Source organism: Nelumbo lutea, chromosome 1, assembly GCF_056320005.1.
Source record: "Nelumbo lutea isolate HS-2025 chromosome 1, American lotus-T2T, whole genome shotgun sequence".
Classification (NCBI taxonomy): domain Eukaryota; kingdom Viridiplantae; phylum Streptophyta; class Magnoliopsida; order Proteales; family Nelumbonaceae; genus Nelumbo; species Nelumbo lutea.
Window position 1 is genome coordinate 90,421,000 of NC_142684.1, and position 17,620 is coordinate 90,438,619.

At 38.1% G+C, this 17,620-nt stretch overlaps 1 long non-coding RNA gene across 2 annotated transcripts; it reads left to right on the forward strand.

The window, feature by feature from the left end:
* Window positions 1-7,734: 7,734 nt before the first annotated feature.
* On the forward strand, window positions 7,735-17,620 carry LOC148876073 (uncharacterized). 2 transcript variants are annotated; one of them, XR_016112935.1, is made up of 6 exons: window positions 7,735-8,297; window positions 10,762-10,871; window positions 13,980-14,050; window positions 14,156-14,447; window positions 16,335-16,741; window positions 16,814-17,620. It is a non-coding gene; the product is annotated as an uncharacterized LOC148876073 (long non-coding RNA). The 2 variants fall into 2 exon arrangements; XR_016112934.1 differs by lacking the exons at window positions 16,335-16,741; window positions 16,814-17,620 and having other exon boundaries at window positions 14,156-14,562.

Below are 17,620 nucleotides of genomic sequence, written 5' to 3' on the forward strand. Positions count from 1 at the left end.
TTGAGCACTCCCTCTCGCGCTACGCTATTACTGTAGGCCCCCATTTTATCTACTTAGCCACGTCAACTACACGTCATGCGGATAAGCATGACCAAGGATAGGAGGGATGAGGACAACTCCCATGGAGAATAGGACTCAATCCTAGAGACCTTGGCGATTAACCTCATCCTGGCAACCCCGGAGGCCCAATCCAACTAGGACACGGATCTCTAGCTATAAAAAGGTATCTTCTGCTCAAGGTAAGGGATTCCAACTTCTTGCACCCATACCGTTACTCTACTCAGACCAACACCCTTATTGCTTGGCCCGATCATCCACCACCCCCTACTGGCTTGAGCATCGGAGTGCCTACCCGGGATAACTTTTTGGACCTTTGACTTCCCTTTCTTGATCACAGGTCTTGAAGCACGGCCCCGCCCTTCCACCTCAGCTCTGCCTTGTTGGCAATGACTATTTGATTGCCTTCCTCGGTTCGTGAACCAGCTTGGATCAAGCAGCATCACAAACCTAAAATGAAATATAAGTGAAATCACTTGTTGTGGTTGTCCTTGCATTGTACCTATGCTTCGATGACTGCCTCTACTCTGACCCTTGCATCTTCTATGGTTGTGCCCTTCAACCCCATGAATTATACTCTTCATCTTCCTAAACCTCCTAGGCACATGGACACCATAAATAACTTCATTTGCTTCCTTCTTCCTGACCTTCTTTAGGCCTATCAGACTACTTCCTAAAGGGGCGTGGTTTGATTGGGATCCTATGATGGCCATTGAAATTCATTAGGCATGGGCAAAACATAATGACTATATTGTTTTCAAACATCTCTCATTAGTGTACAATGGATCAACATTGTCATATATGTTGCCTTGTTGTAATTGAATACATGAAACTGCATGACAATATGACAATGCTATTAATGCCCATAACCTGTAACTACAAGTCCTAGATTGAAAATTTACCACTAATCTTCTTTTTAATTGTTCATCTGTGAATTTCCCATTGCAATCATACAGAGAGAAGCCATTCTTGGCCTATATCTAGGCATTTTCCAACTTTTTCTAAATCGGTTTCATCATTTGCCTATGGATTGTATCAACTAGAGTGATTATAGGCTCGGCATTGCAATACAAGATCCACTTATTAAACAATTCATATAAATTGTTGTAGATATCATCACTTTTATCCCTGAGTCCAAATGTAGATTTGGACCATGGATTAGAAGGCACAATCCTTAATTAACCATAGGCATCTTTGTTCAGACCTTTTAACTTATCCATATACCATTGAAACTTGAGGACAGTATATGCAATTGTAACACCCTATAGACAATCTCTGAGAACCTTTTCCTTGAACTGATCCTTAAAGTTTGAATACATGTGTTTAACACAATATCTATAATTAACTCTTTGCATTAAGGTCTAGAAACATTCCACCAGTCCCTATAAGAAAATGGCCATAAAGTTAATAGTTTGATAACAACTAATAAATACAAAAACAATATAAATTTACATGTGTATAGTTCCATATACCTTTTTCCTATTATATATGTAAGTCCAATCACACTCCATACTTCCAATGTAGTCATTTAATAATCTCTAAAACTAGATCCAAGCATCATTTACCTCAGCCTCTACAATAGAAAATGCTATTGGAAAGATACCATTATTACCATCTATCCCAATACCATGTAAAATCTACCCTGAATGAGGTTTTTTCAAATGGAACCCATCCAACCCTATGATAGGGTGACAACCATCTATAAAACCATTCTTCATGACAACTAAACAAACAAAAAGTCTTTGAAACTCCCTTGTACACACTTCACCTGTACAATCTTCATGAAACCCAATTTTCATCACACTTCTAGGATTCATTTGTATAATGGCCTTATAGTAATCCCTCAGCCTATTGTATTGTTTAGCTTTTTCCCCTTCAATGTCAATGACTACCTGTCCCTTTGCTCAATAAGCTATAGACTTGAAAACCTTAACACTAAATTATCGAAGAATTATATTTTGTAGAGCACTAGCTTTCTAGTCTGGATCATCACTAAACTTGTCCTTGTATTTTTCTACCAGTCATGTAGATGTTGCTCAATAAGCTATAGACTTGAAAACCTTAACACTAAATTGTCGAAGAATTTTATTTTGTAGAGCACTAGCTTTCTACTCTGGATCATCTCTAAACATGTCTTTGTATTTTTCTACCAGTCATGTAGATGCCACCCTTGTATTTGCATATACATGAGTACATGTATGCTTACTCCTAAATGACTTTATCTGGAATGCTTCTTTTCTTTGCAACCAAGAAGCATGGACATGCCAGTTACAATTGTCTTTCTTACAAGTAGTCGTAACCCTAATACTTTCATTCTTCACATACTTGAAGTTAAACCCATTCGTAATGGCATAATTAACTAAAGATATTCCAGGGTTGGAGAATATCAAATACAACCAACTGTGGATCCTCCATCTACCTACCAACCAAAGGTTCAAATCTAGGTATGCCTTCATCATCAAACCCATGTAAGCTTTCCAAATCAACATGTTGCTCATAATTAGACAATACGTTTGACCCAGTAACATTGTCAACATTATCACCAGGAACTTGACTTTCAGTGACATCGTCACCACCAATCTCATCATTAATATACTCTTCACCATCATACTCAACCTTGGAATTATATTTAACCTCACATTCCAATTCATAATCAGGGTTACCCTCTTGTTTAGACATATAATCTATTTCATAATCATTGCCAAACTCAAAATGCTCATCAATAGCATCCACCTGATCAGTTGCAAGTGGTGATGGCTCATAACCATATGGATCAAATTGTGACAGCTCGACTTATGACAACCCAGCCTATGATAGTGACATATGAAAGCCTAGCTTGTGATAGATTCCCGTCAGCCATCTTGCACCTAGTTATATAAAACATCTCTATATAACGTCCTCACATTTCAATCTTACTAACCCATCATCTAAGTCTGCATTGGGCTTCCTATAATGCACCTCACCAAATGTAGTGTATCCAAGACCTTCCACCAATAGTTGTACTCAATGAATGATAAATTATCACCATCAACATTATGGTTTACAGGCACACCACTACCACTATATATCATTGGTGGTATGTTCGAAAAGTAACAACCATTATGTAAGTTGATAGTGTACATCTTACTTGACATTTGGATAAACAAAAATACCAATGTTAAAATTATATCCAAGAGCTCCAAACTTTAATAAACCTTTGGCTAAATTAACCCTGACAACATTCAGATTCTATAAAAGGAACTAGGGTTGACACATGAATATATAAAAATCATTTCGGATTAAACATTAAATACTAGAAGGAATTTACCACAAAACAACCCCCCCCCCTTTTGAATTTACCTCATGAACCATTCCATGATCTCATGGCTCATCACATATTATGCCATATGATTAGACACAAATACACATTCAAATCAACATTAAATATTAGAAGGAATAAATTATCAATGCTTTATCAAGCATATCCATTCCATGATACCATGACCCATCACATATTATGCATATGAATACACACAAATACACATTTTAAATCAACATTAAATAGTAGAAGAAATAAGTCATTAATGCTTCATCATGCATGATCCATTCCATATTATGTTCATTTTACTAAATTTATTGTTTGTCTTTAATGTTTCAATTAGTAGAAATGTATTAATTGAAGATGTTCTTAACAGGGAATTCATTGAGGTCCCACCTCATGTGATACTTGTAGGAGATGAGTTGAATAAATGCTAGCTTGAGTTTACCCCATCAATCTTGTGAAGCACCTTTCCTCTTTCTCTTATTATTCAATAGTTCCCCCCTTAGTTTTTTACACTTTCCATTAACCCCCCTATCATCCATTAGATACATAGTAACATGGACAAATAGACATTAAAGACCACTGGGTGTAGGTGGGTTTCCACAAGGTAGGGGACTAGTGGAAGAATAAGGGGAATAAAACAATACTCATAATCATATGGTATTCTAAAGCATTGACTTTAAGGTTTCAAGAAGAGAGTAGTCTTAAAAAAATTTGAATCTAATAATCACTAACAAAGGTATTAAAAAAATCTGAACCTAATAACCACTAACAAATAGTGTTTTAAAAACCAACCTGGAGGTCAAACCATTTTGCCTCTAGGTTGCGGGTTACCAGTTCGATTGTCTAGGTCGAATGGGTCAAACTGTGCCACATTAACATTTATATATTTTAAGTGTGTGTGTGTGTGTGTGTGTGTGTGTGTGTACAAATACATATTTTATCAATAAATAATGTATAATTATATTTTAGACATGATATATGTATTATTTTATATTTAATTTATGTTTTTAATTCAATTTTAATTTTTCATGTATAAAAATATTAAAATATGCAATTTGAGGACAAGAAAGGGTTTTCTTTCATGAAAATAGCAAGGAAAATCACCTTTATCTCCTTGGGACACATAGATCTCAAAAAGTTACCCAAAATAAAAAGGGTAAATTTCTTAAACTATCCTTATAGTTTAACTAATTGATTAAGGTGGCGTTTGATAAATCTGAAATCTGAAGTCTGAAAAGTTAAAAAGATATTAAAAGTGTCTGAAATCTGAAAAGAGGCATAGATGCTTTTCTACTTTTTAGAGGTTCTAGATTCATAAGTTTGTTTGTATTCAATCAACCATTTCCATCTAAAATTTATTGATTTTACTATTTTACCCATAGAACATACTATTTGGAAATGTTGAATTCAATTTGCATTATCTCATAAAAAATAATTTTCAACCTCAAAATAATATTAACAATACAAATAAAAAAGAATAAATTAAAAATTAAAAATTAGTAATTAGTAATTAGTAAATGAAATGATTAAAATTAAAAAAATAATTAATGACTATAAAAATATTAAAATAATTAATAATTTATAATTTATACAAATAAAACTTAAAATATTTCTTAAAAATTAATTAAAAATTACTAGTTAATAAAAATAATTAATTATTAATTATTAATTACTAATAAAAATAATTTATAATTAATAATATTATTATTATTACTACACACCAAACCGTCACTGCAAGGAGGGAGAAAGAGAGAGGGAGAGAGAGAGAGAGAGAGAGAGAAAAGAGTGGCGATGACGAGAAAGTAAGGGAGAGAGAGAGAAAGAGCGAGAGCGATAAGGACCCGCTACTTCTGCAAGTTGCAGCGGTGGTGACAGGAAGACAAAAGGGAGAGAGAGAGAGAGAGAGAGAGAGAAGGAATCATCGCCACTACAAGTTGCAGCAATGGTGGACAGGAAGGTAGGGGAGAGAGAGAGGGCAATAGTGAGCGAGAGAGAAGGAACCGTCGCCACTGCAATTTGCAACAGCGGTGATGGGAAGACAGGGGGAGAGAGAGATGGAATCACCGTCATTGCAACTTGCAGCAGCGGTGACGGGAAGGTAAGGGAGAGAGAGAGTGCGAGAGCGAGAGAGAAGGAACTATTGCTTTACAGCAGTAGAGCTTCGTTAGGTTGCAGTCTCGTAGTGAGGTTTGATTCGGCGGTGGAGCTTCGTTAGGTTGCAAACTCGCAATGAGGTTTGATTTGACTTACATAGGGCAAAACATGTAATATTAAAATTTTTAAGGGCATTTATGTCTTTTACATACCTCTTAATTATGTCTGACCCATTAAGCAACTACCTCTTAGAAATTAAGATCTGAAATCCAATTTCAAATCTCTAATAAAAGGGCATACCAAATGCTTGGTGGTGTCTGAAAAGCAACTTTTTCAGATTTAGACATTTGAAAAGTGCAATCAAACGCCACATAAGTGTATCCTTACTATTTGAAAATTGACTAACAATACCCCTACTGTTTCTGACAATTGACTAACTCTACCCCTATCGTTAGCATACGTTAATGTTCCGTCAAAATCCATACACACGTGACACCATGTGATACATAATCTTTTTAAAACCCAATACTATCCTCATCCCTCTTTAACATTCTCTTCCTTGATATCCACACCACCGATAGAAACAACAACATCACCGCTAGTTCAGCACTGAAAAGAAAACTAAAAACAGAGTAAGGTTGTTTGGTTGTTAATCACCTGCTTTGAGGCCTCTCTCCTACAATCGACACATCAACTAACACTTAAACCCTTCAAATGACCTTGTTCCAAGAACTCGAAATACGAGTTCCACTTATGGACTAACAGAAAGCTTCAATCTCATTGGTTTGAACATGTTAGTGATGATGGCATCATGGCAGTGAAAATAGAAATTGATGAACAATATAGAGAAAAGCTTCACGGGTTTGTGTTTTTTCATATATGCAATTCTTTTAAAGTTTTTTTCCTGAGAGATAGATATACCCATTTCATTGTTTCAACATTTGTTATGTTATTTATGATGGGATCTATATCACGTACCCTGATAAACTTTCTTATTGGTGGTCAGTCTTAAATTTTTCCTTATTTTATTTTGAAAATTTGAAGAAAAATAAAAGGTAAATTTGTTTTTTTTTGTCTTTCTATTAATAGGCGCTAACGGTAAGGATAGTTTTAGTCACTTTTCAAACAGTTATAAGAGTACATTTAGTCAATTGTCAAAAATAGTATGGATAGTTTTAGTCATTTTTCAAATAGTTATACGAGTACATTTAGTCAATTGTCAAAAATAGTAGGGATAGTTTTAGTCACTTTTCAAATAGTTATAACTAAACTACAAGGGTAGTTTAACAAATTTATCCAATGAAAAAAATCACATCAATCGTACATTGGAGTGCAAAGTGACTAAAACTACCCTTGTAACCTATTCACTAAGTAAGTCACTGGTTCGATGGTTCAACCATACAGGTTGATGGCTTTGTTGACTTTTGGGGCAACGTCGGATTTTGTAAGAACTAAACCCAGAAAGTTGACCAGGTTAACGACGGGTTAAAAAACATTGATAGAAAAGGTACTAATTGGCACATCTTCAAGGTGGGAAAAGCACGATAAACAACGAATATGATAAGGATATACATAACAAACTTGAACAAAATATATAAAAATATCAATTGTCTACAAGATGACAAAAAATGAGTGCTATAAAAAAAAGTAGGGTTTGTTGACAAAATGAAACCCTAAAAACATTGGCTTTCTTTGAATACTCAATAAATCAATAAATAAAAGAAACACACGGTTTGATACCCTTTCTTTTACCGTATACAAACATGTAACCTTCTTCTTCTTAGAGAATAGCGATAAAAATGCGTTGTTCTCCGGTGACGGTGAATAAAAACTCCTCCTTCTACAGTGATGACGAGGAAAAAATCCTTCACCGGATAGGACATAGGAGATTAGGAGGTAGATAAGCAGCCAATATTTCGGTTTCTTTGTTCGTAGAAACCGCTTGACAGTGACATTTCAGCAAGAACTCCGACAGAGAACAGTTCTCGTTCAGACCAGAATGATAGGTTTAGGCTAAAAATTCGCCTTTCGTTTTGAGCATTGGGTAATTGGGGCGATAGGGCCATTTTGGAAAATTGCATTGCACGGCACTGCACGTTCCCAAACTTAACGAGAGGTAATTTGTTAAAATAACACCTTTTTGTTAGCCGAGATAACGGATTACGAGATTAGGGTTGACTTCAACCCGAGATAACCCGACCCGATTTGCACCCAAAAAACATGGGTTAAGTTACTTGGGTTGGGACTGGGGAATCACTCTCTCCTTGTCAATAATAAAATGGTAGCGCATTTGCTAATTGCCAAATTGGGTACTTCGTTTGTTTGATGAAATATAGTTAGGTAGATGGACCTTTGGAATTGGAAGGCAATTCGAGATCCCTCTCAGTCTCTCTGTATTCAATGGAACCTCGCTTTGGATGATTGTAGATAAGATGGACATATAACAAGCTTCTGCGTGAATCCAACCCCATCAAATCACTGTTGCATTGCTACAATATCGTTAATTACGAATCTGGAGCCACTCAGATTATTGAAAAAGATGGTGTTAGATTCACGCACAAGCTCGCTATACGTCTTTTCTTCGCAAAAGAAAGATTTTCTCCCATGCTTTCTTTCACAGTGGATGCCTTCAATTCTTTTTGTTATTTATTTATTTATTTTTTAACTTTTACATTGTATTTCTTTGTTTTGACGGCTTCTAATTTAGAGCAAGGTTCAGGGATTCCGACTAAAGGTTACGATTCGTTCAAGCGGGCATGATGAAACCAAAGGGGCACTCCGGAAAATTTCAGGCTAGTTTGGTTCAAAGATTTCAGATTCCAGAGAACAAATGAAACTGATGGTAAGATAGAAGTACACTATTAAACCCTAACCCTAGATATTGGTTTTTGTTCTCCGTGTCTTTGTGGTTGGTAACATGTTCATATTCATCTGTTCAATAATGACTATGCTTGCAGTTTTGCAGTAAATAAAATTCAACTTCTTGCAAATAAGAGTATCTTTTTCGTCGAGATTTCTGGTTCCTAAAGAATTATTTATGCGATTTTTAAGGAGTGAAAAAAAGGAGATTCTCAGTGGCGCATGTTTGCTAGTGTGAGATTTTAGAACTTATGTGTATCCCTTATTTGGTGTTGTTCTTTAATGTTTTTCAAGTATAATTGATTTAGCAATTGATTTCTATAAAGATCAGTCGGGTTTTTTCGGTATGTTCATGATGCATTCTTAGATTTAGAAAATGTTCTATCCTTTGAAATAGTAGAAATTTGAATGTTTAATGGGCAATTTCTACGACGCCACATGGATACAATACCGGAAGAGCTTTGATCAATCAGAACCCCCCTCCCCCATGAGTTCTAATGAATACCAGTTGATTGGTTATCAGTTTGTTTAGCTATCATGTCTTTTAGGTATCATCGGCAGATTCTAATTAATCATATTAAAATAGGGAGTTAATTGAGCGTTTCTTTTAAGCAAGACCTGAATTGCTTAATGTTACCGTCTAAAGGTTAAGCAGATTGGCTTGACATGTTCCAGAAGTTCTTTAACTGTTGGAACACATCAAGCCATTAACATTAAGGTTTACGTTATGCTATGGTCTTAAAGGTTAAAGAACTTGGCATAACATGTTCTAATAGTAGTCCTAGGGTTTTTGCATTTTGGTCAAGTACATCACAATTGGTATTAGACCTATTGTGGAAAGAGCTACCCAGCATTGGAGTGAGAGCTGCTGTGAAAAGGGCTGTTGCCAAAGTGAGTTTTGCCTAGAGAGAAAGCCTCCAAGATGCTTGGTTGCAAAGTGTGCCAGTGTGGTGATATGTCACAGTCCTAAAGGTTAATGGCTTGGCTGGACATGTTCCAATTGTCCTTAGGGCTTTTGGTGTGTTGGTTAACTAAATAAGATTTTACATTTATGATTTGGTTGGATTTTAATTTGTCAATATTAGGTAGGAGTATTCACAAGCCGGGCCAGGCCGGGTTCAGGCTGGGCGTTGCTTCTATATTAACAGAATATGCTTATGCACGAGCTCAAGCCTGAGCCCGGCCTAACCATCAGGCCTAGATCTTGAGCTCGAGCCTGACCCTCATATAAAGCCTGAAGCTTGGGCCCGACCCTGACCCAAAATTTGGAAAAAAATATATTTTCCTTTTTTATTCAATTAAAAACTATTTTATTTATATTAAAAGACCTCAAAACCTAAACAAATAATGAAAGATCTCACTATTACTTGAAAAAAGAGAAGATTAGAAGAATAATAAAGAAAAAATATATTATATATGTTTTTTTATTATATAAAATATATTTTTATTATATAATACATTATTAAGTCAGGCTCGGGCTTAGTCCAAAAAAAGGTTGGGCCTGATGTTTTAGACCCGAGCCCAAGCCCGACTTAGATAGGGCCGGCCCGGCCCGGCCCATTGAGCTACCCGACCCATGAACAGGTCTAGGTAGGAGATATGTACCAAAGCCTTGTTTGTTTTACCAAGAGGCCATTTACCCAGGTAAGTGCACATACCCATGCTCATTTTTGTTAAATTTATATAGGTAAATGAGGCCTCTCAACTTTCCCATGTTCTTTTGCCTCACCCACTTTCTTGGGTAAGTGGTTAATTTTTCTATCTTTTGTCATTTTTACCCTTGGGCCCAAGCCCATGTATTTTGGATTATATTGTTATAATGGGTATTTTGGGCAGATTGTATTTTGAGCATTTACTCTCCAGGAAAGTACTTTCCCAAGTGGAGAAGGGTAACACTTCCCCGGGTAAGTGATACCTGGGGAAAACATATTTACCATGGGTCCCACCTACATTCTCAAAAAGAACGTGGGAGTAATTTACTGATAATAGTGTGGATCCACTGACAGTTTCTCTTTGTCGGATTGACTTGGATAGTACTCATTTTCTCCTGAGATTGTATCTTTGGACCCACCTCCAAAAGGTGGCAATGATAGATTGAGAAGTACATGATCCGCATTTCAAAATATTGATGAATTGTGGAACTGGCTTTCTGAACAACAACAAAGGTTTGCTAAAGGTAAGGCAGCAATTATTTTGGGCTAAATTGTAAGGCTCGGTTTGGAGATTGCGGTTGTAGTTGTTTTTGGTTATTTCTATGTGTGGGTAACTTACCTGGAGAATTGTAACCTCAAGTTTTGTAAAATGCTTAATAAAAATTTACCTTTACTGGTAAAAAATGGTTTGCTAAACAGTAAAGGGTCTTTCCTTCTATGCTCTGATTGTTGCATAGGAATATTTTGTTAACTTTTTTGTGACATTTTTTGAAATGTTGTCTTTTCTACAAACAGGTGTGCTGATCACATGGGAAAACTTCTAAAACAGTCTGTTGTGTCACAATTACCTTATGTCTATCGGTCAATTCTGAAGCAATCCATATCAAGTGAAGAGGATGACATGGGTAATATATACTTCTATGCTTTATATATTTCTATTAATTTTCAGATTACAGGTTTCTTATATTTCTCCTAACCCTGAATACATCGTCAAGGAAATGACACTTGTACAAATATGAAACACATGAATGAATGATATTAATGAGAACTAAGGACCATATGTAGCACCCCTACTCCTACCACTCTAGATTAAAATAAAGGTTGAAAAAGAAAAAAGATGAACACCCGATTTGGAGGGCTCAGTCTGTTCCTACATTATCATATTTCTTTCTTATCAATGTATAGAAATATATGGATTAATTTTTTGAGTGTCCTCAGTTTTACTACTTGCATAAGATGCATCTTATGTATTTTTTCCTTCCTATCAAGGTACAGGAAAGTTGGAGACATCAATATGACATTACTTTGTTTCCTGTAGTAAATGGTCTTGTGTGTTGGATTCATAATAAGATTCTAATTTTATGATCTCAATGACTTTGGGCCTATATTTTAAGTTTTTAACCTAAGGTGCAACCTTACCTTCAGCCAGGCAGGACTCAGGCCAGTCTGGCCCATTGTTCATCCCTTGATTTATCAGAGTCAATTTTATCATCTGAAGATTGATGACTGTAAGAAGTTGTTAGTTTGTTGACAAACATTTATGCCGGACAGATTATAAGTTAGGTGACATTTAACCCTGTTTACCAATGAAGGATTGTTATTGATGTATATCACTGGTCCATTTTTAAATCAATTCAAACAAGTGACTAAGTGCTATTTCTTTGATATGGCATGGCATTAAGTGATTAAAGTCTGTTTCTTTTAGGCAAGTGATTAAATTCTGTTCCTTTTCACTTTCTCTCAGGTACCCAAATTTGTTTTCATTTTTGTGGGTTTGTCTTGATGAATACTTATTATTGATGTTTACAAAGGGGTTCATCGGCTTTTCTACTTTAAATCTAGAGCAAATGGGCATTTCGTGTCTTCCTGTTTGTTAACTGTAATTTGACAAGAAAGTTATGGAACCTCCCTTGGTCATAAGTGGGGCTTGTTTTTATTGATTTAGGCCTAGCTATTAGGTTGCAATGAGCAACAATGGTGGGGCATGTAGAAATTGGTAACTATTTTCTTCTTATAGGACAGTCTTGGAGACTGCACTCACTTTAAGATAGATGGTACATCATGAATGTTACTCGCTTACTTCTATTCCTTTTATTTCCTATAAAAGGTAGATGTTGTGCGTATGTGGGGGTGATGTGGTGTGTGAAGTTCATGGTAATGATATTTTTTTGGGGCTTATGAAATGCTCTATTACTCCTTTTAAATCCAAAATGGACCTAAAAAAAAAATCAACGTCCATTAGCTTCAGAACTCTCTCTCAGTCTCAATTCTGACATGATCAAAGGATAATCCAGGTGGTGGAAAGAGGACATCAAGATATTTTCATGTTTTAAGAGCTCTACTGAGTTTTTTTTTTCTGTTTTTTCTTTTCCAGAATTCAGTTCTTTGTTTTTTATCTCTCCAGATGATGATCTTTTATTTTGATAGGAATCCAGTTGTTACATATGTTATCTGTTGATTGTTTGGCTACTAAACAAGGAACTTGTGCTACTGTTTTTATATTATCTAGGTACTCTAGTTTCTACCCTTAGCTGGAGTTGAACATTGATACATTTGTCCCATATGGTATTCCAAATCCCCTGAGGCCTAAACAAGACATCTAATGCAGAAAATTATAGGCCTTTTCTATCAGCTTGAGGCATTGTTTTACAAGACTTTCTACTAGGAAGCCATCAAAATTGGAGGTAATTCAAGTACCCAAAGAAGAAACCTCTGACTAGTTAACCAGTGAAAATATCATGGTATCTCATGACTCTTGCAACAAAGCAGCAAGAAGCAATCTAGAATTTGTCAATGTGGCAAGACCAGCAATGTACCATGATTAGCTCTGTTTTCTATGAGGTTTAGGAATCTGTACTCTGTAGGGAGCAGTAGTGGTCTGTGCAAGTATGAAAAACTGTTATGGTTGAAAACCAATCTGATTTTCTGATACAAGTAAAATTGCCTTGTCATGTTTGTCTTCTAGGATATAGATAATGAACCATCACGTAACCCATATTGTTATTGTCCATGGGCGGTCCATCTCATAATATCACAATCTTGAGAATCCAATAATTTGCTGTTCAATAAGAAAAAAGATGGTTGTTTGATACTTTAACCGTCATGGATAATCTATGATTTGGAGTTTCAATTCCAGGGCCTCGGTTTGGAAACATTGCAAATGTTTTATAAATTAAACTGAAAACAGAACCACTTTTCCCTCTGGGTGCTGGGTCAGCAGTTCAACCGTCCAGGTCAAACGGTTCAGCACATGAGATCATAAATGAGATAATAAAGACATAAAAAATAAAAAGTAATTACAAGGCAGAAAATACAAAATTATTTTTCTTATTCTTAGAAATTGTTTATTCAATTACTTCAACACAATTATCTCAAACCAAAGAGACCGATATGGTTTCAAATATATATCCTCAATTTGGTCCGTGGTTAACTGAACCACCAAATAGACCGATATGGTTTCAAATATATACCCTCAGTTTGGTCTGTGGTTAACTGAACCGTAAGCACCCCTATTCCTTTATCTAGGTTTGAGATCTGCAGTGCAAGAACCAGCACAATATTGGTCCAGCTATTGTTCCCTCAGGCACCAATATGAAATTATGAAATTTGGTTGAAGAGGCGGCTATCAGTGTAAATCACTACCTTAAAAATGATCCAACTGATTTGCCAAATGAAACACCATGGAGCAAGAGGCTTTGTCAACGTGAAACCGATCTCCATCCGTGGTGTGATTCATACAAAACCGGGCCCCACACAGTTATTTTGATTTGAACAATTCTTAAAAATTAAAAATCATCAGTTGCTTCTTTAATATGAAGTGGGAGCAACCAAGTGTTATGACTCCTTTTGTGAATGGCGGGGAGATTGGATTGGCACACTCTCCTCGTCTGAAGTAAAAAACAAATAAACCATTTGAGCATTCAGCAGTTCTTTGGCTGATATGGAATAGCAGAAACAATTGTTTTCTCTAATACTGACCCAGACCCATTTTCTCTGATTGTGAATGCAAATAGGTATATGAAGAACTTCCAGCAAGCAACATAGCTGGTGCTCAATTCCAGCTTGACCTCAGCTTAGAATAGAGGTAGGCGAAATACATTTTTGGATCCCACCAAAACCTGGCTTTTTAAATGCAAACACAGAAGGTGATTTTTTGACTTCAGGCTCAGCATCCTTTGGTTTTATTCAGGGACAAAAAAGGAGTCTTTTGGCAGCAAAATTTGGCAAATCAGCAGCAGTTTCTCCCAGCACTTGGAAGCTTTAGCTGTACTGGAATGCTTAAAGTTCATCAAGGAAAAGAATCTTAATAATGTCATAGTGGAAGGTGACTCAAAGCGTTTGTGTTCAAATGTTTATCGTCTTCCAACAAGGTTGCATAGAAGGAATCTTGTTTTACCATCCAAGACATTCACAAGATGGTGCAAGAATTAAATGTGTTTCAGTTCAGTGCCAGAGAAGGAAACAGGGCAGCTTGTTTATAGGTGTTCTACAACTTAAATTGTTTTTCTAGTAGCTGGTTCCAAAAACAAATAAAAAACCATCTTGTTTAAAAACAGATTGTTTCTTAAAATAGAACACAAAAAAGATGTTCTTGGTTGTCATAGGCCTCACGAAGCCCTTCTGAGATCTTCGAGCTAGATAAGTGGGAGTTCGTTCTGCTCTGATAGGGGGATGACGTGCTAGATGATAACGCTCATCGTGTCCATCCGATTTGGGTAGGATGCGGATAAGGCCTAAAGCTCCGCATCATGATCCCAGAAAGCTAGGAAACAACAACTTTCTAAAAACTGTTGCGTATTTGCATTTAACAGTTTCAACCATCCAAGGTCCTCGGAGCTCGGTGCCTTGCGAGGTTGTTAGGACTCAAGTGATTTGCCTTACCAAGGTGGGTATTCCGCTAAGTCATCGTCCAGTTGGTAGTCTATACCCATGTGTCCTCTATTTATCAGGTCAGGCCAAATCGCCCATCATCAATTGCCCCCACTCCTCGTGCATGGGTCATGACTCGGTGCGAGGAGTTTACGTCAGGCTAAGGTGGACTTGGATTCAGTCGGTCTGACGGTTCGTTCTCAGCATTCCCTCCGGTTCGATCAGGAAACCAAATCATGTATCAGGGGCGTGCAGATGTCATGCAAATTTATCAACCCCGCAGACGTCAAAACGTGCGCTCAATTGATTTCTGTCTCGATAGGAGTGCAACCGGTTTTCATGGGAGTCATCGGATTACATCGATTTTGTTCGTCGAAAATCGACTACAATGGCTATAAATAGGGGCCATGGGGTCCCAATTTTCTCTGTCGTGATCTGTGCGTTCGTGTTTTGAGCTCACGTGTCTACTTCCAGGTCGATGTCATCTATCCATGTTCTTCGAAGTCATCTCCTTTCTTCGGTTGAGGTAAGCCTCCTTCGTTTCAACTTGTTTCCCTTTTATTGTAATGTCAAGTGTTAGCACTAGTAGTCTGTTGGATGTCAGTGGCGAGTCAAGTGGAACCGAGGTGGACTCCTCGGCCCAAGCATTAGAATCCGATCCTGACAAAGTGGGCACCTCGACATGAGCTTCTGAGCCCAGCCCGCTCGAGGTGGACTCCCAAGCCGAGGAGCAAGGAGACTCCGGGAAAGAAACCTCGAGTTCCCGTAGTTCTTGGAGATTGGGGCTAGACTGCTTCTGTCCTTCCGTGATGACTGTGGAGAGTCTGCAAACACTGGCTGAATATTACAAGTTCCCCGATGACCACGGCTGGTGTATCCCTTTGGAGGGATACCATTGGGACCACGATCCTGACGAGGTTGTGGTGTTCGAGGAATAGCTGATAGCCGAGCTACGCTTCCTGCTCCACCGATTTATCATGGAAATTATTCAGTTCTTCAACATAACCATAGGTCAGCTTCACCTGAACTCAGTTCATTCCATAGTAGGTACCATTTCCTTATTCCATCACTATGATAAACCCTTGACCATGAACACCTTTAGCTCGATTTGTCTATTAAGAAAAACTCTTCTAACATTCCTTCTTCCGAACACCGTAACTACTACCTCACCCCCCGACCTGGGTACAAGATCCTGTATGGCCTCCCTAATAAAGTCCTGGCCTAGAAGAGATGTTACTTTATTGTCACTGTGGCTGGGGGATGGCCATTTCCGACGCATTGAGGGACAATAATCTGTGACCCCAACATCAAGTTAGATAAGGACGTGAGTGAACAAGTCCGTGCTTGGTCGAAGCTCAAGTTGGAAATGGACGACTTCCTAGCTAAGGAGAGGTTTGTTAGTGCAGGGTTGAGTTCGGGTAGGTCTCCATTTCGGTTTCGCACACTTGGACTTTTTCTTTCCCATTGATTTCATTGCTAAGTCTGTGTCTGTGTTGCAGGTACTATGGCGGATATCCCTATCTCCAATCTTTTTACCGACATGAAGAAGAGGAAAAAGAGAAAGGCATCTCATAGTGATCCCCAAGACGCAAAGCTCGTCACCAGTCCCACCACACCTGCACCCCCGAGGAGGAAAAAGGATGCACCCATCATCAACCTGGTTGAAGATGACCAGGGAGCCAGGTCGACAGCCCATGAGCCCGAGGTGGCCTAGGAGTTTGAGCCCCAGCCCGTCCAAGCCGAGGTCACTGCTTCTAGCGCATCCCCCGAGGAGGGACAAAGCATTTTTGATGCTCGGATTGCAACTCTCAAGAGCAAGGAGGCCGTCTTCCCTGCCAAGGTGTCGAAGTGCGTCGGGATGTCACGTTCCGAGGTCGTTGCCACTACGTGGGGTCATCTAATGGTGGTATGTCTCTAACTTCACTTCTCTGTCCTTGATGCTTTTCTTGCCTTGCTAATTGGTGTGGCTCTTTTGCAGACGGACTCTATGATTCACTCACTAGTTGAGCAGTCCAACCGTTAGATGGAGTTGTTACAAATCTCGGAGTCAAAAGCGAAAGTCTTGGAGGCTAAGGTTTTGGCTGTCAAGTCGAAAGCGGTAGAGTCCCAGTCCAAGATGATAAGGGTTGTCGAGCTAGCGATGAAGCAGGAGGTAGAGTCGAAATGAAAGGAGGAGCGTATCTGCGAGCTACAAAAGGAGATTGAGGAAAAGGAGGCTCTCCTTGCCGAACACGAGACTATCTTCTCATAGGAGTTGAAGGAAGCAGGTGATCATGCTATGCGAGCTTACAAAGCTTCTTCGGAGTTCGATAGTTTTGTGAACAAAACAGCTACTTCGGCTTTCCGCAAAGGTTTCAAGGTCTGCCACTAGTTGGCGAGATGTGCATTTCCCCAGCCCGATATTTGACTGCTCACAACAATTGGGATCTTGACAAAGACTGTGATTCAGGCGGCGGGCGAAGGTCCAGACTCCAAGGAAGACGATGATGACGAAATTGATCTAGAAGCTGGGAATAGGTTGGGGAACTCTGACGCAACGGCCGACGAGGTCATGGAGATCGATGAGGTTGCTGCTACGAAGACATCAATGGAGGTGGACCTGACCAAAGATGTCGAGATTGTGGAAGGAGGGGGCAAAGAGCCCCATGAAGACTGAGTTGTGCCTCTTTTCTTGGACCCTCTTGTATATATAGTGTGTACTGAACCTCCAAGTTTGGTAGTAGTGCTCTTCCCTGTTTTTTTGAATGTAATGAACTCCCATTTAAATGAATGAAATTTTTGGCCA